Genomic DNA, 24,776 nt, shown 5'->3' on the forward strand with positions numbered 1-24,776 from the left:
GTTGTTGAATGACGAATTTGAGAGTTGTTTTTTTTTATCTTTTGATCATTGTCACCAAGATCGTTTTGCTGCTTTTTGGTTGTTGAGAGCATCTTGAAACACCTATTTTGTTGAGTTTTCGCCCATTTTGAGTAGATAACTTGCAAAGTGTTTTGGTTGCTTATTCTTCGGTCTGAAAGTTTTCAATAGTATTTGGAGCACTTTTGAAAAGTCATATTTTTTTTTTTTTTCTTTTGAAGAAAACTTCTTGAAAACTTGCTTTTTTCTTTCTTTGGCCTTGTTTTGATTTAGTTTCTTTTTTGTGAGTGAAAGTGAATTTTTGTTTGTCTTGTGATTTTCTTTTAGTGTTTGGATGAAAATGAGCATTAGCAACTTATATTCTATCTAAACATCTCAAGTGGATAATTAGAATTGGTAAGAAAGTTACTTTCATTCTTTGATTTAGAGTACTCTTAAGTTTTGCATCAGCATATACTCATTGCATTAGGATAAACTTGTGCATCTTTTAGGGCATCCGTAGTTTTGTTAATTTTTGTGAGTATGAAGCTTGAGTAAAAGAAAAGAAAAATGTATTGCTTTCTTAGAAGTTCCTTAGAACCTAGTAGAAATTTCTTTCATCGAAGAATAAAATGAGTGCATTTGCATATAGTTTGGTTTTTATTAATTTCTTTTGCGTCGAAAAACACCACAAGTTTCATTTCCGCTTATCCATTGACTTAAGAACAACCCATTAAAAAACAAGCGCTAACTAAAATATACTAGAACATTTTTATATATTGTCAATTTAGACACACCAACAAGTTTTAGGATAGTTTAGGGCCTTGGATTAGGTGTGTGGAGAGAAAAATCACCAGGGCCATTTTAAACTGTCAAACATAGAATTCTGAATAGAGAGTGTAAATCCAATAGCATTATGGATACCAGGAAAGCTTTTAATTTGGGAGTTAAGCACAAGGGTTTTTGAAGATAAGGAAGAGATATACCCCCTCTACTACTTGTCGGATCTTACCTCAAGACTGTTCCACTTGGCTTCTAACACGAGTTGGTAACCTTAGTTGCTTCTCCTAGGGATCTACGTAAGTGGCTGTGGAGGGGAATCCCGTGGCACCTGAGGTCGACGTTTTATCACTCTCAACGGTACTTCTGGAGGGAACCCTTGTGAAGCTTGGGGGCTTGCACCGACACAGGCTGTTGTTAGGAGGTTAGTGTAACTTTTTCTATTACCTTCGCTAGTAAAACTGGGTTGTCATGATTCCAAACTATCTTTGGAAGGCCCTTACTTCACTTTCTTGTATTTTGGTGTCCGTTCCTTATCACCTGGAGTGGAAATACTTGAAAGTTGTTTGATTGGCTGACATCTTTTAGGGACTTTTTAATGTGTGCTCTGTGCTCTTAGTTGGCCTAGCTTTCATTTTTTCTTGAGTATTTAATTAGATCTTAATAAAAAATTCAATGTGGTTGAACAATCACCTAGACAGTCTCGAATACTTTGTGATCTTTCACCACCAAGTTTAAAGCCTTCTCCTAGAAGGCACAAAGGTAATACTGCTGGTGGGTTTCATCCCGTGGTAATTGACGCATCAGGGATTGATCCTCCCTTCGGAGGCATTAGTGTTTAGGATAGGCCTACTATTTCTATAAAACTAGAAATGAACACCCCAGTTCTTTCTCGAGTTCTCTTTCAATCGGAAGATAACATTGAGGTAGAAGAACTCCCTGAGTCGTTAGTGGCTCCAAATTCTCCTCTACCTTCTAGTCATCCAAATGTGTTACAAAACTTTGGGACTCCAATGCATAGACCGTCAATTCTAGGTCATATTATGCGCTTACCTTTGATGACTACCACTGGAAGCATGGCTTCTTAGACCACAAGTGCTACAACCATGCAAACTCCAACATCAGTACAAGGGGGAGGAACTATTTTCATCCCCTCTTCATCTTTATTTTGGTTTTTTGCTAGCACATCCTTAGTTGGGTCTACCTCCATTCCTACGAGTGGAAATTCCCAATCAAATGCATCTGGTTCTGGATTTTTCCCGTTTTGCACCCATTCACAGGGTATTTCGTTAGTTCCATTTAGTGCCTCCACATCCATGATGGGTGGGTCAGATTCATGTTAGGTTTTTCCTTCTGGAAGTGGTCATATACCACATTCCAACCAGACGATAGGATCTATGCCTTTTTCTTCTACACGACAAGGCAGAAATAACTTTCAAGGTTGGACTAACCCTGCGGTTAGTGGCATAGGAACTAGGAATCCATTTTTCGACCAACAAGGGAATAGGCCATACTCCATAGTTAGTTTGTTTCGAAGTATTCCTCCCTTAGCTTTTTCTTGGAATCCTTATCAAGGGTTATCAAATCCTTATAATTTTTTGGGAGGGGGATTTGTTGGTTATGGAGGTTTTTCGGCCGGAGTTGGTCAAACTCCAAGTTTTACTAGATCACAAGGATTACCTTTTGGTTCAATAGGTTCTATTGATTACTTCGGGCAGCCTGGTGCCTTCCAAAATCCAGGCCAATCTTTTCAAAACTTTGGGAACCCCACCTAGTCTAGGTGGAATCCCCAAGGTCCTCCTAGGATTCCTTTTCTGGCAACGTTGGATTTTCTAGATCTCATGAAATTAACAAATGATCCAATCAAATACAGTCTGGCCTAGCCTCTAGTCCCAACCAAAATCCCTTTAGACATTCCAAAGTTTGAGAGGAGGGGTGGTGAAGACCCGGGCAACCATGTAACCACATTCCATTTGTGGTGCTCATAAAACTCCCTCATCAATGACTTGATTAGGTTGAGACTTTTTCAATGCAACTTAATTGGTAATGCGGAAAAGTGGTATATAGAGTTGCCAGGGGGTAGCTTTACATCCTTTGTCGATTTGGATAACATTTTCCTAAATCATTTCGAGTTGCCCGTCCGTTATGATGCCAGAACTGAACTTCTAGCAAATTTTCATCAGGATGTGACAACTCACATTTCTGATCATATTCAGGAATGGAGACAGATAAAGAGGCTCATTAAAGCTGAAATTCCTCCTGAATACTATCTTGAATTGTTTTTGAAATATTTACAACTAGAGATCTCTAAGGATGTCTCTCTATCCAGAGTCTATTCTGAAGAGCAAGCTATTTTTAGGGCCCAACAGTTAGAATTGATTTACTCTCAGTTTGGGATTCTACAAAAATTCTTACATGATGCTCTAGGGACTAAGGTTGATATAGCCAAGTCGAGGCTAGGTCCCCATGCGGATGCTATCATTGGATCCATAGACACAAATGCAGTGAACCTATTGAGCCATTTGCAGTAGTTGTCTTTACAAACTGCTCCTACCAACCAGGTCACATTGTCTAACCCTTCGTCTTCTCAACCGTCTTCTGTTAATGGCGTCCAATCTTCCAACCCCAAAGGAAATCAAAATTCCACTGGGAAAAATAAAGGATGAGGTAAGAAAAAGAGTCAAGATGGGAAGATTGATGCAAATAAACCTGGCAATAATGCTCGTGATGGTGGAAATGGGTCTAGAAAGAAAGTCAAGTTTCCATGCAAGCTATGCAATGGAGACCATTTAACTCATCTCTGCCCAAAAATTCAAGAGGCTCAGCACTTTTTAGGGCATCAAGAGACTTCTAGTTCTCAATCTGTGTTAACCAACCCTTTCCCCCAAGGGCAGAAAATGCTTGCTGGCACGAGTTCAAATCCTGGTACCTCTGCAAGGGGCAACCAGGAAGGGGATAAATCATCAAATGTTTTTATGATGGGTTCTAACGTCCATGTGGCCACTCAGTCACATGATTATGGTGAAATTGAAATTTCCAAGGACAAAACTACTCCCAGAATGACGAACTTTCATATTGAGTGACCCTCTATCGATAATATACCATGGATACCGAAAGGTTCCACTAAATGTGTGACTATCAATCCTAATGCTAGGGCTGCCCAGAACTACTCCATTGTTGAGGATCTAGTACAGAGTCGATGCGCTATGTCTGCTTTAGAGGTCCTCCAATCGTGTCTAGCTCAACAAAGTGCTTTGCTTTCAGCGATAGGGGTAGTTGACCGAAATAACTCTTTAGTGCTCACTTTCGACATGATTAATGTCAAAAAGCGACTCCCTCATCACATGGATTTTCAAATAAAGTCTACATACCAGAAAATTAACATTTTTCAATCCGTTATTGATGAAGGAGCTTCCACGTGCATCATGTCGATGTCACACTGGAAGGCCATTGGATCACCTTCGGCTCTTCCTTCACCTACCCTCCTGACAGCATTTGACGGGCATTCTCATAAGCCGCATGGGATTATTCTAGCCTTTCCCATATGTGTTGGGGGAAAGGTTGTCAATATTGAAGTAGAATTCATTGATGCTAACCGAGATTACAATCTCCTCTTAGGAAGGAACTGGGTATACGAAATGGATGTTGTTGTTTCGACTCTGTTTCATGTCATTTTCTTTCCTCATGAGGGGAAAATTGTTAAGGTTGATCAATTGGATTATTCTCCAGTTGATACTCAAGAAAATTTAGACTCTACTATTCCCTTAGTGGATAACCTTTGTTCACCTACTGAGAATTTGGGAGTTGGGATGTATTCTTCATTGATGGGTACATTTGATTTTCCCTCTCCTATTGTTAGAATCAATGTCGTTTCATTATCCAAGTAGTCTTCACTGAAAGAGTTCTTCTGAACTCATTATTTTTCAGACCCTTAGACCTTACCTTCACCTACGAACACATTAGATGAAGGACAAGTTGGTGGAATGGCATTTCCCATGTCTACAGCAGATCTTAGATATCAGTCTATCATTAACTCCGCGGACAACCATTCTACTTCTTTCTCTGAGGAGTTAGATGGTGATGTGGCCCCAGCTTGGACCCTTGATTCTACCTCCACTATGGATTGCTTAGATACGGTTTTACATCCGAGGAAGCAATCCTAGAAGTAATGATGGGTGTAGATCGACCTTGGGAACACTTACACCACTTTTCATATTTTCTTCCTCCGTTGCAAGAAGTAGAATCTAGGTTCTCCGAGCTGTTTACTAGTGATGTTTGTATGGTATTGAATCCTTTGGCTCCAACGCACTTTAATGCCAAAGGTAATATGTCGGTGATTTCAAAATTGATATCTATAAACATCTCTAGGAACCCTAATGTGATCGAGAATCTTTTCATCAGAGCCAAATGTTCCCGTGAAGAAATTCAAATTTACACCAACCTTTTTAAGGAGTTTCGAGATATATTCTCTTGGTATTATGAAGAAATACCTGGGATTGGTCCATCCATAGTTCAACATGAGATCAAGACGTATGAAAACGCTAAGCTGATTCATTAGAAACTTCAGCTAGTTAATCCTAGGAAAGCAACAACTATTAAAGCTGAAGTTGAAAAGCTGCTTAAGGTGGGTTTTATATACCCTGTTCCTCTTATGGATTGGGTTTCTAATCCAGTCCTAGTAGATAAAAAGCAAGGAATAATCCGATTATGTGTTGACTTTAGAGACCTAAATAAATCTTGTGCCAAAGATAATTACCCCACACCATTTATTGATCGGATTATTGATGAGTGTGCAGGTAATGAGATTTTCTCCTTCATGGAAGGTTTCTCCGGTTATAATCATATCTCTATCCGTCTTGAAGATCAGAATAAGACAACTTTTATATGTCCCTGGGGTACCTTTGTATACAGAAAGAAGCCTTTTGGTCTTAAAAATGTTGGATCTACCTTCTAGCGGGCCATGTCATACGCTTTCCACGACATTAAACATATCATCGAAGCATACTTGGACGATTTGGCTACTCGTTCTCGAAAGAGAACTGATCATCCTAGTCACCTTCGATTGGCTTTTGATTGATGTCGATCTTACAAGATCTGGTTGAATCCAAATAAGTGCATTTTTGCAATTACATATTGTTGGTTATTAGGGTTCACAGTGTCAACTGAAGGGATTTGAGTTGATCCCTTCAAGGTAGAGGCAATAATTTAGTTTCCTCCCCTGCCTCAATTCGACAACTTCAAAGTCTTCAAGGGAAGGCTAATTTCTTAAGAGGGTTTATAGCAAATTATGCCGAGACCACTAAAGGGTTTATGCATTTTCTACAGAAATGGGTTCCATATGTATGGGATGACTTTGCACAATGGTCATTCGATGCCTTGGAAAAGGAATTAGTCTCTGCCCCACTTTTGAGTCCACCGGAATATGGTAGGGATTTCCTTTTATATCTCGCTGCTGCAGAATCAACCATATGTATGGTTCTCATTCAAGAAGACAATGCTCTCACGGAGCATGTGATTTATTACTTGAACTGAGGCTTGGTAGGTCCTGAACTTCGCTATTCTCTTGTTGAGAAGTTGGCTTTGGAAGCTATCCATGCTTTCCAGTGGCTTTGCCATTATATCCTGTTGCGCAAAACTTTTGCCTTAGTGGCAGTCAATATGTTCCAGTTTGTCCTCAGTAGGCGAGTAATTGGGGACAAATATAATCGATGGATAGTCATTTTACAAGAATTTGATTTCGAGTTCTTGTCCGCCAAGTCTAAGAAATCTATGGTTTTTGCGGAGTTAATTTTCGAGTTGCCTTGTGGACAGGATACTGTTTATGAGGAAATTTTTCCCGACGAACATCTATTTGTCATCTCTTCACTCAACGCTTGGTATGGAGATATCATTGTCTATCTCCAGACTTTGAAGTTTCCCTCTACTTTCTCTAAGGATGAACGCCGAAAATTACATCACCTGGCTAAGAAATATGTCATCATTGGTGATAGATTATATCGTCGAGGGGTTGATTCAATCCTTCGATGTTGTTTAACCTTAGAGGATGTAGAGTCAGTACTCAATGATTTCCATAGTGGAGCTTGTGGTGGTCATCTTTCAGGGATTGCTATAGCCCAGCGTATCTTGCGTGACGACTAATTTTGGCCTTCGCTCTTCAAAGATTGTGTTGAAGCCGTCAAACGTTGTCACCCTTGTGAAATTTATACTTGGAAGATGTGTGCACATCCAGCTCCTCTTTTCCCCGTTGTCACTATTGGTCCTTTTACTAAGTGGGGTATTGATTTTATAACTTGTAATCTGCCTTCAGAAGCGAATCACAAATACATTATCGTGGCCGTAGACTACTTCACGAAACAATAGTGAAACAACGACATTGTTCCTTTTTAATCAGATTATCTCAAGGTTCAGTATCCCAAGAGAGATTGTCACTGACCATGGCAGTCATTTCTAGAACCAACTATTGTTTGAATTGGCTCTTAAATTGGGTTTCTAGCAGGAGCACTCATCTCCATATTATCCTCAGCCAATGGACAGGTTGAGGCAATGAACAAAACCCTTAAGATGATCCTGCAAAGGGAAATTGACCAAAATCAGTCCAATTGGCATCTTATGTTATATCCGACTCTTTGGGCATACTGAACCTCCATAAACACTACTACAAGTTTTACACCTTTTTAGTTAGTTTATGGGATGGAATCTAGCTTTCCTGTTGAATATGAAATTCCATCTCTTAAGTTAGCTATTGAGCTTCTTCCAGAGACCTCCAGCCTTAAAGAGTGCCTCCTTCATTTGGAACATCTCGATGAGCAACGTCGAGATGTCGCCACAATCAGCGAGGCTCATAAGAAAAGGGTTAAAACTCAGTACGATAAAGTTGTCTGTCCTCAAGTCTTTTCTGAAGGTGATCTTGTCTTGGCCTATGACCAAGATAAGGACGCCTTCGGGGCAGGCAAGTTCAAGCCTATGTGGTACAGTCCCTTTATAATTAAATGAGTTTGAGAAAAAGGGGTGTAGGAGTTAGTCGATTTTGAAAGAAACAAGTTGGCAGAGCCCCGAAACAGGCTCTACCTCAAGAAGTACTTTGCTTAAGTTGTAGCTAGGAAATGGAATCTTTGTACATTTTGTATTTTTGTACAGATCTCATTGGGAGCTTTTGATATCGATACTTTTTGGTTTGTTGTGGTAGGTGTTGAGGGATGACTTGTTCTATTTTGGATTCGCCAATGGTGCTAGTCAGCACACTTGGAACCTCACTTCCACAGCTTGGGTAATCTACTATCCAACTGGTAAATTGATGGTGTCAAGGGGAGTATGCATTGGTCCCACTTCAAATAATATGGCTGAGTATACTACCGTCATTAATTTACTATCCAAAGTAATTTCTTATGGAATCGATTTGTTGGTAGTCTATCCTGATTCACAACTAATAGTGTCACAATTGAATAACATTTATAAGGGATCCATGTTTATATTGCTAGTATTTAAGGGTGAGGTTGTTGCAAATATCATTTACTTACATTAATTATTTTCACATTCCAAGATCTCATAATTGGTTAGTTGATTCTATCGCTAATCAAGCAATAGACTGGCACATCATTCATTCATCATAATAAAATTAAGCATCAAAAAGTCGAAACTGTATCTATATATATATATATATATATATATATATATATATATATATATATATATATATATATATATATCATAAAATATCTTGAGTGTATATAAGTTTGTCCAAAATAATATACAAAAATTGGGACTCAAATGCCCATAATCATGTCTAGTACATCTAATTCCTCGGCTCAGGATGAGCAGCTAAGTATGCGACTACTGCTTTGGCCACATGCTTAAGAGTGTGAACCCAGTCTCGTGGCATGCCAACCACATGACGCTGCATGTCTATAGGGAGATCCTCTACAGCCTCCATCGGTACTTAGTGAGTTAGTCTCACCAAGTGTCGCTGAATGGTGTGTAGGAGTCGCTCTGTGTCGGCAACCGCCTCTTCGGCACCTCGGCCATGATGTCCATGCTGTGGGAACCCATCTAGTCATATTGGCCTAATATCTGGAACATGATCATAATATTAATCATTTGAATCCTATCAAAAATATTTTTCAAAGTTCATTTTTATATTTGAAAAATTAAAAAAAAAATCATAAAATCATAAAATCAAAAACATTTGTTACCTATATTGCCCCATGCCGCGTCTAGTGGTAAAGCTAGATTAGGATCTCCTCAGAAGTCCAAACCGGCATAAGGGTAATCATCCATTGTGATGCACTGCTGCTCCCAACAAGAGAAGAAGTCATCGTCTAAAGCAGTTCGTGGAACGTCCCCACCTCCTAGTCACTTCATTAGGTCAGCCCACCTGCCCATCCATGGATCTCGTGGGGTGCTGATAGAAGCTAATACTCTAGGATAGAGTATTGGGACCCTCTCAAAGAATAAAGAGCACAAAATAGTTCCATATCCAATGTTTTTATCTGGCCCTTCTTGATAGATGTAAGCTGGCTCTTCAAGTTGGCGAGAAGAGGAGTATACCAATCAAATATTGTGGTGAGACAGTCTACCACCAAGCTCATGGCAAGCCATGAAGCCTAGTGTAAAGAAGATGATCTCTTCACTCTGGATATAGTGAGCATGATGATCCTCAATGATAAACTCTCCACGTGCTTGATTGGAATTTGACTTCGAATCTTTTCTAGATGACCTGTGAAATAGATATGCACATAGTCCTCAATAGAGAGGCCATCTCATGATCTGCCCGTGGAATGTACTATCTCTCCCCTTCAAGAAAGGCCAGTGACAAAATAAACATTCTCAATCTCTATCTTGACTGGCATTTGATCGATCATGAATGAGTCATCCTCGATGCTCCAGTAGTGAATAAGAATTTCGAGCAAGCATGTGTTCTCTTTCATGTTTGGCATTTTGAAGAACTTTAGCAAACCACATCCTGTTAAGGCTTCCAGGGCATTAGGATCATTCATAACCTCATCATCCATGAAGGCACGCTCTCTTTCCCTCCAAGTGACTGACATCCTGAATAAAAAACAAGTTTGGACCGTTATATTTTTTGTTTTGAAGTTTTTGCGGTGTATACACGGGTCCATTTCATACACAGTTGCATATAAGGCCTGCGTATATGCGGGTTGCACATAGTCAACCCACGTATATGCCATGATAATTTTTTTGACATAAATTCAATGGTAAAACTTGAGTTAAAAATTTTAAAACCAATCACAAATGAATGCAAGATGAGTTTAAGGGTCACCTGGAGATTTTGGGAATATTTGAATGGTCGAATTTGGCGAATTGCAAAGCTTTCTCTTTTTTCTTCACTCCTTGTGCTCTTAACTCAAACAGTGATAATGGTGAGTCAAAAAACTATTTTAAAATATTTGAAAATGTCAAATTTTTTCAAAAATTGATTTTGTTTTTTCTCATGTAACTTTTAACTTGAGAGCTTGGAATGTTGAGAATGGTTTGGTTTTCAAGACATTTTGGACCTTTTTTCAACAGTTTTGAGACGTTTCCATGACTACTGACCTGTCATGGCAGGTATCATTTTCTCATTGGCATATAGGTTAGGGAAGCCATTTTTCCATTGCATTACACATAATAGCCTCCATTTGTCGATACGCTTGCCATAGGGTGGATCCCATCGTGTTATGGTTCGTAAACCATATTCACTTGCCAATTTTTAATCACGACACGATGGTAGAGCCATCCTTTTCATGGGCATCATAGTTAGCACTTCACTGACATTTGTTACCCATGCTGCTTCAATTTGAGTAGGCTCGGGAGTCCTTTGTAGTCCTGCCATGACTTATGCGATGAAGACTCATTCCTCTTTGCTTCTTTTCTTCGTTCTAGCCATATACCCTAGAGGCTCCTTTGTGTTGAGTTGTACTACTACATTGCATACTGACCATTTACGCCCTTTGGCCTTGAGCTGGCCTCACTTGGACTCATGTTTAAGCCAACTTTTGACCATGACGTCTGCAAAATCAAACTTGCATCCCCTTGACTTCTGCAACTGGTCACACCCTGGCCCATGGAAGGAACACACCTTTGAGTGTCTTTGACCAATTTTTGCCTCCCTACATTGAGCATAGGATTGTTCCCATCCCAGGAACTAGATCATATGTTTCACTGACACTCATTATTTCCATTGTACTATAACATTCTTTTATTATTTTTCTAGCTTAAAGAAAAAGACAAAAAAATTATATATTCCAAAAAGAGTAGGAACGGGACAATATTTTCACTTATTGTTGGCAGCTAGAGTCAATCATGTCACCCTTGAACGAGCACTCAAAAAAAAGTCTCCTCCATTTGGACAGGACTTAGTTTGACTTACGTACACCTTAACCTTGTTATTGAGTCAGTTCTCCCCCGATTGCTTATCTCTTCCAATCATATGGAGGGTTCGTTCATGCCTCCTACACGATGAGCTTATATAGAGTCATCATATGCTGTCACATAGTCATCACTGAGTCATGCTTTTGTTCAAGGGAAGTTAGCCTAAGTTGACCTCTTTGTGGTGTCTCTTGACTCATTTTTTAGTTGGCCATCTCTGGTTGTCAGTGTCTTGTCTACCATCACATCAACTATATTGGTCCTCTACTCATGCTGATTTGAGAAGGTCCCCATTGACTTCTTGCTGGCGGGTCATGTCCTTATCGACGATGACATCTTGCTCTGAGGACAGGCCTAGCGCTGCACCTTGGCCCTATTTTCATTATTGATAGGTCACCTTGTGCTCAGCATCGATCACTATCATGGGTCATTAACTGAGTGGTTTCCCTTGTGTTCGACATCAACTTACACTCTCACACATTGGGATTCATGCAGTACCTTGGTTTCCATTTGACCCTATTGGTGGATACCTCACCTCTGTGTCAGCTCTCATTATTGGTTGGTTCAAAGGGTTTCTATCATGCGCTAGCCACATCTTGTGTACACCGAAAATGTGCTTTGGTTGGGTTACTACATCTTTTTCGTCTGATTCCTTCCACATTATTGGCCTATAGGTTACACTCATGCTAGAGTGATGAATGATGCCTTAATGCCTTCCTTTTAGCAGATCTTTCCCTATCAACTATGACTCATTGCTCTGGGGCAAAGGTCTGGAGTCCATTTGGCAGTACCTTGGGGTTTGCAGTCATTAGTGGCAAATCCTTCGCTATCGATAGTGGGAAGCCATCATTGTCTCCTGATTGATATATTCTTACAGGTGTTCGACTCCAACTCATCTATTCACACTTGTTAGATTGTACTAGGTACCTTGATGCTCATTATCATTATCGGTGAGTAGTCTTGCATTTGTTAATGGTATACATCAATGACCGGTAATCAAACAATTTCTCACATGGTCAACTTCAGATTATTTATTCCCATGGTGTAGAAATGGACCACGACGATCGGTGAAGACCTCGGGCTGCATCAACATTTCATTGGTTCACTTATCAGTTGCTCTTGTTGTTGCTAGTTGATACCACTACACCTCATATGTTGCAGTCATTCATGGAAACATTTTATATGTTAGCACCTGAGTTTGCAGTGTAGTACCACCTTACTCCATCATGTTCATTTGGTACTTTTGGGATCAGTCTTTGATATCAGTGATCAGCTTCATCCTTCAACATCATTGACATTCTTATATGTGATATTCATACATGTACTTGTTCGATCGTGGTCAGATGATCCATTATGTATTTTCCAGTCTTCTATACTTGTATACTTAGTGGACCCACTTGTACTTGATATGCGGACATGCTTTACTTTCTCTGAGCATGGGTATGCCCACCTCATACAGTGTTTCTTTCTGATCTCCTTTTGTGGCTTGGAAGGGTGAACTCTGGTGAAGTCCTTCTCAGTTTTTGATAGGTTTCCTTTCCATGCACTTAATACATTTCGGCCATCATGTACCCCTTCTAACCTCATATATTAGGGGGCATCTATTATAGCTCCAAGTCTCACTCTTGATGTTTTTGAAGTTACACTCATGGCCTAGGGCAACCCCTCCTTTTAGACCTAGTCCCAATACTTTAAAAAATAATGTTTTACTCCCTATACGTGACATTTTCCTGAGATAAACGCATGTGTACGCGGGTCTTTGTATACCCAACCTGTGTATATGTCTTAAAACACTTAAAAAAATTAAATCTCCTTAATTTTTGGTGGAGATCATGGGTTTTACTTGTTGATTACCTATTAGTGCCCGTGGCACAACTGTTCCCAATGAATTCCCAACTAAAAAACTACTTTGGGAGAAGTATAAAAAGGCTTCAATGGGAATACCTAAGGAGGAGAGAAGAGAGAGAAAAATTACTCTACTGAGATTATCCCTGATCAGGTCTAAAGATCCTTGTGCTTCCAACACTTCCCCCCATTATAGGAAACTCTTGCTTCCTTAAGATTTGATGTTATTTCACTAGTTGAGATACTTTGGTATGAGCCATGGAAGGAGTTTGTTGAAGGCTTGAGATTGGACGGACCCGGAGGACAGTTCCGCTTGGAGCCAGTGAAAGGAAGACTCTGGTGAAATCATTCCTTACTATATTTTAGTTATCTGCAATAAAGAAACACTTGTCCTATTCCTGAAATTAATCTTCTTCATGCTTATGATGTTAATGCCATGATTTGCATATGAATAGTTGTTTCAATTGTATAACTAACTACCTTTCAATATGCTATGAAGTTGATTTCTTTATGATGTTTGGTCCATATACTTCTATGCTTCTTTGAATTGGTCGTTTTGCAGGTTAAAGGATCGAAAGGAACTCCAAGAGGGTTTGGACCTTGGCTAGATATACCCGAATGAAAGACCCCCAGGTGCACCTCTCTTCACGTAGTTTGCTTATATTAGTATCATGGCTATGTGGAATGCTTGTTTTTCATTGTAGATAATCCTCGCTCTGCTAGGGTATTGACCCAAGACCCTAGGGGACTTTATCCCTCAACAACAAGAGATGGTATCAACCCTCTATGATATTTCATGATTTGATGCAACCATCACACAAAAAAACCACTAAAATCACATGCCCAAATTCTCATGAACCGCCTCTCTTGAGCTCGATCTGCCAAAAGAGAACCAATAGTATGCCATCCTAATTCCTAATTGAGGTAGTTTCTAATGCACTATTAGCACCTAGTGCTAATCGCGCATCGCCAGGAAAAACCTTCTAAAATTGAAAGCCTCTAATCGCTCAGTTGCCTGTAAGCTCAGAAATTTGTAGGAAAAAGTGTTAAAGGCAGAAAGTAAAACTTGAACTCAAAAACTAGTGGTATTTATCTTCAAATAGTATGTAAATATCTACCAAATGTACAACATCTATATATAAGCTGGAGATAGAAGGCTGAAGAAAAAGTAGATTCCATCAAAAGGTTAACCAAGTTGAATTGGAATTCTTACTGCATGTACTTGGTAAAACCACACAGCTAATGCATAACTCTCAAATGTATCATTAATTATGCCGAGAAGATGGCGCCAGCTCTTATCGATTCCATTTTCGCAGGATAGCTAAAGTCGAAATTTGTCCAACCAACTCTCCTCAAGCAAATGTTGAACGCTTGCGACTACAAGGAACAAATACATAGATAGTTTTTTATTAATTTTAGTTTTAGATTCATTTTTAGTTTTAGTTTTACTTTATTTTTGCCTAAAACGAGGACGTTCATTTAAACCATATCCTACATTTTTGTAATAAAATATTTTTAGATTTAGCTAGTAGTATTTAAACCCTTCTCATGCATTTAGAGAAGGGTCCTAAAACTTATCAAAAAACTTGTCCTCAGAACATGCACTTTTGCACCCTATGAGGAGGTTTTAATGAATGGAACAAGATTTATTGATATCTACGTTTAATATCTACTACTAATGTTGCACTTTTGTACTCTTAGTGGATGTTGGATTAAGAAGAGATAAATCAATATTGCCAGAACTCAAGAGTAGAACTATTTATAAATGGTATTTTTAGCTCTTAATTGTTTAAGCTTATGTGTTATGGTGATATTCATGTTCATTTATTTATATATGAATGCTTGAATGCTTGAGTTATCATTTGGCACTTTTTTACGGTGATAGCTATTTATTTATGCTTAATATATGAGTGAATTATTATGCGATATGTTTTTCACAATTGTTCGGCTAACTTTTTATAGGAAATAGTTCATCTTTATTGAATTCTTTTCTTACAACGATTAAATGATCTTTATTACCAATTGCTATAGAAAATATTTTAGATCGCATAATTGAAAGATCAAATCCCGGGGTAGTTTCAGAATTAGCTATTTCTATTTATTAGAATACAATTGCATGTTGTTAAATTAGATTTAGAATAAAAATATTTTACTTAGTAGTTATTAGAAAGGAAATATCAATTCTCGACACACACACACACATAAATTGGGAAACTGGTCCCATTATCCCCAATCAGACCCACTACACCAAACAGAAAAGGAGTTGCTAACCAAGGTTCGAACTGGGTGGGTATCCCCCTTGTTGTAGACCCAATTTTTGGGGCTTCTACAGTGCCCAAGTCGTGAAAAAATATAAGGCTAGTTGTGAGGGCATGAGTTCCAATTTGTACTAGGGAATGCTAACAATGAGCTAGATCATTTGAAGGCATGCCAAATATGTTAGGCATGGTGAGGTAACAGACGCTTGACTGTTAAGGCTTCCATCATGAGCCTGTCGAACTCTCGACCAACGGGAGAGGAACGAAGTCGCTCAAACAAGGGGAGAGGAATCCCTTGCGAACTCATGATGGTGGAAAGGCGACCATGGGCTAGCTAGATCTAGAAACAAAGGATCTTTCCTGGGGAAGGAACTATATAGCAACTTGGGGCTGGCTAACCCCACCCACTGAAGGCTAGCCATAGCTCGAATGGAAAAACTACTTTCTCATTGAACCAAGGTACAACTGGCCACCTATGCTTCTTGATCTTAGCAATCCTTGGCAATAATCCACCTTGTGAATCTCATTGTGAATCTCATTAGTCAAAGTCATCTTTATGAAGAAAGTGATACTCATGCCATATCATTACATTACGGAGCATGAAGAATAAGTTAAGGAAGCTGCAACTTTGAAGATGTGACCTACATGTGATGGATAGGATTTGAACCTTGTTATGATTTTAGAGTATTAGGACCTATGAGACAAATTCTAGTAGCATTGTTAGGTATTCATCAAGTGTTAAGGCATACCAATATGTGAAAGGGTGTGAAAATATGTGCCAAGGACTATCAAGGAAACAAAAAGGAGAAATAAGTTAAAATAGAAGGAAATGAAAACATAAGAGAGTTAATAAGTAATCAATTTACCTTTTCCAAGAGGGGCATGCTAGACGCACCAACACTAGGTCAAAATAAGTGCCAAGTGCTAAGTGTTAGTGCATTCTAAGCACTAAATCTTCCTTTGTTACTTATCATCTACTTTCAAATAATTGATATCAAATAAATTTAACATTAAACCATGTCAAATCATACTAGGGCATCTCAATTAATGTTAGACATGCTAAGACATTTCAAGCGCCAACACGTGCCAAGTTCCAATGTGTGTTAGCGAGTGATACACATGTGATGAAGTGGCAGGGCATGTCGAAGGGTATTAATGTGTGCTAGAGAGTGCTAATGCATGATGATGAGTGTTAGGGACTACTACGAAAACACAAGGGAGCACTAGGTCAATATGCATGGAATTGAATTAATATGAGGGTGTTCCATGGAGTGTCAATGAGTGCTAGCTAGCATGCCAAGAAAAGAGTGACGTGTTATGTTAAGCATTGGTAAGTCATTCAAGGAAATATCAAGGCATGTCAAGAAGTGCCAAAGTGTGCTAGAGAGTTCCAGTGTGTGTTAACATGTGCCAAATAGTGCCAATACATGCTAGATGCTAAGGCATGCTAGAATGTGTAGGGCGTCAGGGTATGTCAATATGTGTCAAGGATTTTCAAGGCAACAAAAGGAAGAACCAAGCTAAAATGCAAGGAAATGAACACATAAGAGGGTTAATAAGCCAAGACTTTATCTTTTTCATAAGGGGCATGCTAGGCACACTAATAATAGGTTCCAATACATGCCAAGTAATAATGTATTTTAATGCATGCCAAAGTGTTCTAGGGCATGGCAGGGACTATAGGGCATGTCAACACATGCCAGGAGAGTGTTATGTTATGCTAGGGCCTACCAACATGTGCTTGGGTGTCTTAGTCATGGCAAGATGTTCTAGGTATAAAGATGTTCCAATACATGCAAGGTGCCAAGGAATGTTAGTGTGTGACAAAGCATGTTAAGGTGTGTGAAGAGTGTAGAGGAATGTTAGGTATCTCTCATTAAATTGATAGATATTGATTATCTATTAAACACTATAGTTCCTAACACACAGTAGTGGAACTCTATCTAAAGAGAATTTGTTAGATAATAAACGCACTAAAGATGAACCATGTATTTAGTCATAGGAAAACTATATTCTCATTACTTGAGGGAAATTATACACAATAATTACTTCTCAACAAATTTACTAACTCTAACCACTATGGAACTAGATACATAATGAAAAAGACACCAAAATAATGGTCTTAAATCGTTATCGTTTAACAAAAAATATAGTAACATGCACATAGCATAATAAAAAACTCATTGGAATTTTCAATGATGACGAACATGTTTTTACCATCACGAAAAGTACCCAAAAGATCATTGGTGAGGGTCAATAAAATATCATCACTAGAAGCATCACTAAAGAGAGAATTAGTGATAGGCCTTTAAAAACCCTCATCAAAATTTTCACTGAAAATGGCTTTGGTGACAAAACTTAAAGGAGCATCACTATATGCACTTACAACAACAATTTTTTAAGGACCGTCACCATATATGACATTGGTGATGGACCTTAAAGGTCCATCATAGGCATGACCCTCACCAAGGACCTTTTTTGTTGTAGTGACAATTCCATTTGAACATTAAATATAAGAAGGGAAACATCAGTAATGTCATTGATTGCCTCAGCCAGCCATCAATCATGGCGCTAATCACTGTGCTCGACTCTTGTGGGCATGAGACATCGGGGTGGCCGCATCTTTATAAGAGCGATTTAAAATTTGACAGCATATACCAAACACTCCTGTAAGGGAGGTAAGCTCCAAATTTTCACCTTCAGGATGCATTTTTATGCCACCTGGGACACAGTGTTCCTTCAAGTGAGTGCGCCAAGATGATTTGGGAGGTGTGTTACACAATATTTTGTCACACTTCCCACACTTTCCTATGAGATACCTTGAAGTTCCTGAAACCTGGAAATCATGAAATGTACTCATCCAGGTATACAACTCATATCCTCCCTAAAAAAATTGATGAAAAAATCCCTTGATCTTCCCCTGAAGAAGAGGGCTCTAAAAACCTAAGTTGAGGATCATCGCTCCCGTGACATTGGCAACCTTTGCTGATCACTAGTTGCACTTCACTAGCCTCGTGCTTCTAGTGTGATTTTGGGTCAGACACCTGCAATGGTACCTAAGAGACAATTTTTCCCAAAGATTTTTCCAATAACTGCTGATTCAATTAATGAAATGTTACAGTTTCATCCCAGTCAAGTCCTGACTCCCCTTTCCATGGGAGATTTACTTGACAAATCAGTTAAATTATCCCAAGGAGAACTCATTCGCCTTTGTCAAATCTTCATGTCACCAAAACATCAGCCTGATGGCCCACCTACTTACATACAAGCTTTCTTCACAGCTATGGGACAACCCATAATTGACATGATATCATCAATAATGGGTTTCAATACTAGTGAATTTTTTGATTAGTTAACCCTAGTACTGTTGTCAATTTTTACTCCTAGACAACCCCCTGCTATCAAATATGACTTTTCCTCTTACATTTCTGACAAGATTCATGACCAGTTCATGAGAATGGAAAATGAAAGTGTTTTCAAGTACTCCTCCTTTATATACCATCTTATGTTATTTTATCAGTTAGATAATTTCCAATTCCCTGTCTTGAAACTTGACACCAGAGGAAATCCAAGGTTTGTAATCTTCTGGTCTGCAGTCTTCCATGACTCCTTTGAAACCCCTTACTCCTACAATGAATTCATTGACCTATTTGTTCACCCAGCTACCACCTTGTTTACAGGGGTTTCCCCTCCTAGGATCAGTGGTGATATTAAAAAGACCCTTCAACTTTCCAAGCAATACAAATTGGGAGACTGGTATCTATACCAGAACTTCACAGAATTCAGAATATATGGTTGTGAGCTTGCCCCATTCAAGTTACCAAAGTATGTTCCAACATGACTGTTTGCATTGGAATACTATAGGAAGATATGTAATGCAGATTTGATCCATTTTACTAAAGCCAAAAAGAAAGTACAGGTAAGGATCAAACATCAAATAGGCCTTTTTGTCTACAATAGTAGAGAAACAGGAGAAGCGGTAGAAAGAATTTTAGAATACTACCTTAGACTACAAAAGAGTTTTGGTTGGGCCCCATATGACCCTCAAGGCTTTATCTGTGATAGAAGAATGAAGAATAGGTTGTCCCCCTATATGCATCATAGGATCCTTGAAATTGAACAGTTTGCCAATATGGATGAATGGAGAGAGGGGACATTAGTAGCTGCTAATAGTGAACAACTTAATATTGAAAACGTAATGAGAGATCTTGAAAAGACTCTTGACTTAGACTCTTTTGGGCAGGTACATGGTAGTTCTCAGAGATTAGTATCAGGAATAAGTTCCTTAGTAGCTGGTACCTCAAAAGGGCACTCACATCAGACTAATACGCCAACCACAAAGACCTCCAAGGGCAAAGGAATAGAGACCAGTACACAGGCCACTGAGCAATCTACAATGTCAAAACAGCCAGAAATTTCCAAGGAACAGGCCCAAGTTCAAACTCCCCCAACTCAGGGAAATTTGGGAGAACCTCCAATTCTGCAGACTCCTCTGAATGAGGAAAGGAATAAGAAAAGAGACAGGGAATTAGCTACCCTTGCTAGTGGACCCTCAATGTAGCCTGGTGCAAAAAGACAAACGTTAAATCCTCTTTCAGAGGAAGAATTTTTTGAAGAGACTACTGATAGTCAAACGAAAGAAGGAAAAGATAGTCATCAAACATTCCCAGTAGCTAGAACATCTACTAGCTCACAGAGATAGGAGCTAGAAAGAAAACAAAGTGCAAAGGTATCATCTTTCAGACCACCAACGAAGGACACTTCAGATATCAAGAAGACATCTATGGAAATAAAAGCCAGAAATGATTCTTTGAGGATTCAGGTTTATAATCAATATTTGAAAATGGCTTCTACTAATCAAAACATATTGATGTCAGCCTATGACATCAAAGAAGGTAAGATGATAATGAGTTATTTTAAACCTAAATTGCAACAGCCTCAATCAACAACAGACTATCTTAGAACCAATTTTGAGGTCATGGCAAAGGATATTCATCCTTTGGATCAAATTTAATTTCACAAACAAACTGGATAAATGATTTATTCCACCTTAACTAGTAAGGCTATGATGGCCCAAAGGCTAGAAAATTGTTTAAATAACACAACTGCCCAACTACAGCTGCAGAAGCCTTAATAAAAAAGAAGGATGAAGACATTGTTGCTTTGAGAAAGAAACTGAAATTTCCACCTTCAAGACACCCACAAATAGCTAAGGTGATGCAACAAAGAACTGAAGAGCTGATAGACTTAGTCTTGAAACTTAATGAGCAGCTAAAGGAAACTGAACAAGAATTGGAGAAATCATTGAAGGATAAGCAGGGAGAGTCGACCTCTGAGCCTCCTAATGTGATTCCAGTAGTTTCCACTACAATCCCTTCCACCCTTGGAATACCTCTAGCACCCAAGTTCTAGTAGTCACAGTAGAGGCAGTAACAACAACAATAATAGGTACAATACAAGTAGGAATTACAGGTCTTAGTCTAGATGAATTGGTAAAATCAATGGAGGAATTGAAGCTCCAAGTCATAGAGCTGCAAAAGGTAAAAGAACAATATGCTACCTTGGTGCAAAGGTATGATCTCTCAAATATAAATGTTGCAGAAAGGACAAGGGAAATTAAAGGATTAAAATAGAGATTGAAATCATTAGAAAAGGATCTCACATTTGAGAAACCTTTGACAGAAATTAGGAAAATTCTTTGGGCCAACATCACTCAGTCAATAAATGATGTTTGGCCATCAATCCAAATAATTTTTTAGCAAATTGATTTAGTAAAGGCAGCTCAAGAAGAGGTTCAAAAGGCAAGGGTAGAGTTATGAAATATGCCCGAGGAAGCCACCAGGCTCATACAGTTTTTGGGTACCAAGAATAAGTACCAGCTCAAAGAACTGGGCATTCAAGATAGAACACGAACAATTCTAGAAGTCAAAAGAGTTTTTACTAAAAGGACTCTGATGAAAAATTTAGAAAGAAGGTGCCATGACATGCAGGAAGAAATTAATGCTTTCATGAAAATATTTGATATTTTGCAGAGTAAAGGGTTGCCTAGTCCTTTAGTTATTAATAATAAACTAATGAGGCATATAGACTATGTGGAGAAATTGAATCAATATGAAAGAAACTAGGCAGGTCCATCAACAACTGCATCAGCATCAAAAGCATTGTCTACAGGTAGAGTTCTCTATGGCAGTCTAGAGAAATTATTCTATGTCGACCATGAAATAAAGCACTTGTTTCCAATTCATCCTACCTTTTTCAGGTACACCAAAACTGTTGATCCCTAAGGAAACTTCAAAGAACCAGAATACCAGAAACACAATGGTGGGAAGAAATGTTAGAAATTTTGTAAATTATACTTGGTAAAATGTAAATATTGGTTATTTACTACAGTAAGTAACAGTAAAGTGGATGAAAAGAGATCAAATAGGTTGTAGAGTATCAGAGCAGGTAAAGAGTATCAGTGAAAATAGGGCAGCGAGCATAGAAATTACCAAGAAGATAGCAACAAGCCAAATCATAGGGCCTGTCTCCAACGCATTCATAAGAATAGGAATAACACAACATCAATTTGCCTTTCTTCTATCTACCAGACCATCTGTCTCTATATTTTTTGTAACTTATTCATAGTCATCCTAGAATGTAATTATTGTATAAATACTCCCTCATTTGGAGTATTGATGGTCGATTCTTTGACATTGTTGTAATACTGATTATTTTGGAATAAAGTGCTGTTGGAAATTTTTTTGTACGGCTAGCTGGAAGAAGAATTGATGCAAAGGACTTTTCGCAGGATTCCTAAGTCAGACACTGGATAAATAAGTCTTCTATATCTCATGTTCTAAAGTTTTTCTTGTTTATTATATCAACTGTGTTTCATATCTGAATGATAAATGAAAAATAATAATTCAGAAAGTGCTTGTGTGCAATCTATTTTCAATCGTTTGTGTGCTTAATGTTTTCCTCTAAACTAGCATAAATAGTGAATTCTTAATTCATCATGTTTCTTAGTTTATTAACTTTGATTATTTAGTAAAGAATTCTTAATTGCTCTTTATTGGTAATCATTCAAGTTCCCTCTTTCATATATGGTGAAGGATTTTTAATTGCCCTTCATCCCTTTGAGTCCATTCCATCTATTTTAAGTCTCTATTTGTTCCATGTTTAACTGCCTTGCCCTATGAAACCATCCCTTGTTGAGAAACCGAATCCAGTTAAGCCATCTTCTTTGAATCCATTAGCCCAATGGCCTAAACTACTAATTCCTACCCCTCTACTATTGAATTTCACCACCAAACACAATCAAAACTCCTAAACTTTCATAATTAGCCTAATATCTTTCAAAACAAAGCTAAAACTTAAAGAGAGAGCCCTCTCTGGGTACATATTAGGTAGATTTTGTACCTAAAAGTTGGTTTGTGGTTACCTCAGACCCCTTTCCTCTTCGCAACAACTTGAAGGAAAATCTGAGTGATAACATAGTGGCAACTCCACTGGGGAATGAATAGTTTGTTTGTTACTATTGTTTACTTTATAAACTATAGACGAAGCCTGAAGTTAGCCATGTAGCCTTTGAACTGCTCTTGCTTTGAAATTGCACAATAAATGAATGCTACTTTAGTCTATCTCCGGTCTAGTTTATGGATTGAACATCTGGTTTCAAACACTCGACCAGTTCCTCTTGTCAAATAAGTCTTTAAGAAAGTTCAAATCCCATATCTAAAACCTCTTAAAGAAATTGTTGAAGTTGTGTTGTTAATCCCATTTAGAGAAAAACCAAAAATACACCTAGAAACCTGGCTTCAGAAAGGACTCATTATACCAAAGCTAATACTGATCCAAATCCACCACTTGTATTTGAAAATCCTAATCTGATCCCCAGAATTCTTAGGAGATAGGAAAGCCAAGAAAGTTCTGCTAGTTCTCGGCCCATCTACAGATCAAGATCCTGCCCTGTAAAGTGGATCTACCTTGAGGACAAACCCTTTGATGAGCAATTTGAGACCTCTTTATTGGTAACATTTTCTGACTCTGAGTTGGTCCGCTTGGTTCAAGACCCAGTATGTATTGAAGATTTACAACTTGAAGTTGTTACTTCACATCTTGATAGACATTTGCAAAACTCCATATAATCTGATCTTACCTCTGAAGGAACACCCAACCTTTCTATGATCAATACTACCTCTCCAAGTTCATCACCACTTCCTTAGACATCTCAACCTCAAACCACCCCTTCTACCCCTCTGTCCACCACTCCAACACCCACTCCAACCTCAGTTGTTGTTTTATCACTACCTATTGCAATGGAAAACAGATATACTCCCTTGGTATTACCAACCAATCCAGGGGCTATGCCCCAAGACTATCAAAGTAAAATCACTCCATTCGATGGTTCTGGTACCTACATTGCGCAACAACATACCAAAAAAATGACTGATTACTTTGAAATATATGAAATAGATGCAAATAATGTAAGAATGAGAATATTTGTTCAAATTCTAGCTGGAGAAGTTAGAACTTGGTTTAGAGCCCTTCCTGCAAACACTATCAATGACCTAGAAGATCTTTATAGACAATTCTTAGACAGATGGGAAAAGAAGAAAGATCCTCTCCAAATCTTATCAGAATATGAAAACTTGAAGAGAGGAACACAAGAAACTGTGCAAGATTACTGCACTAGGTTCAATAATGTTTACAATGCTATCCCTCAAAACCTCAAACCTCCTCCAGATTTAGCATTAATCAAATTCCCTGATGGATTTGATTCTGACATGGCATACCAGCTTAGGGAAAGAGCTCCTTGGACTTTAGAAGATATGCAAAGTATAGCTATCAGTGTTGAAGCCAACCTGATCTCTAAACGAGCCAAGGCCAGAAGTGAAAGGAGGATACCATTGAAAGAAGAACCCTCAACCTTTGAACAGAAACTGGATGTTATTATTAAAGGGATGGATAGGCTAGGAGATAGAGTAGAAATAATTGAAAGGAAATCCCCTTCGGATAGTCAGCCGACCAATACTGGAAGAAACCCAAATTCTAGGAAAAATCAAAACCAGAACACTGGAAAGATTGGTCCTGACCAAAACATTAGGCCCCATTCCAGGAAAATTATGTTGAAGCCTAAAATTTTGATGAACCAATAGAAGATACTCAAATAAACTTGATTGGACTTAATAATGAACAACAAGTTTTCTTGACCCAAGAGGATCAAGAATCTCACATTCTCAAACAATTCCAAACCTAGTCAGGTGAATCATTTCACTTCAGGGAGGGATTTATGAAGTCCAAAAGAAATATAATCTAAGGAGCAGAAGAATTGTTATCCCTGAAACCATCAAACAAAAAGCTACAAAACAACCCATCAAAGGTAAGACCAATACTACACCTGTACATATTCTTTCTAGATCAGATCCTAATCCTGCTAATCCAATTATTGAAGATGTATCCGATAATCAACCAAGTAACAGACAACTCTCCACTTCTCTTCCTCCCAAAGGAAATGTGGAAGAACCTCTAAAAGTTGATTTGGAAACA

Source organism: Pinus tabuliformis, chromosome 2_2 (genome assembly GCF_031772625.1).
Source record: "Pinus tabuliformis cultivar Carrire ecotype Pingquan chromosome 2_2, CPIR1, whole genome shotgun sequence".
Lineage (NCBI taxonomy): Eukaryota > Viridiplantae > Streptophyta > Pinopsida > Pinales > Pinaceae > Pinus > Pinus tabuliformis.